Below are 274 nucleotides of genomic sequence, written 5' to 3' on the forward strand. Positions count from 1 at the left end.
TCTCTACCTATGGATTACATGTATGTCTATAAAGAGATTAATCAATAATAGTTTAATGAAAGCCTAATTAAAAACAATTATTTGTGTGATATAGGCTATTATCTATGTTAGAACCGCGCCCCGTTGCATTGTCAATGTATCTCCACTTGGGAGCGCTGTAGCCCACCATTGTGAAAGCTAAGGAGATTTCTAACCAACTAACATCTGCCAGGATAACGGGACGTTAGAACACATAATTAAGCCCCCGCCCACCTTCTGCACTTGACAAGTCAAG

The sequence above is a fragment of the Oncorhynchus keta genome, chromosome 17 (genome assembly GCF_023373465.1).
Source record: "Oncorhynchus keta strain PuntledgeMale-10-30-2019 chromosome 17, Oket_V2, whole genome shotgun sequence".
NCBI lineage: Eukaryota > Metazoa > Chordata > Actinopteri > Salmoniformes > Salmonidae > Oncorhynchus > Oncorhynchus keta.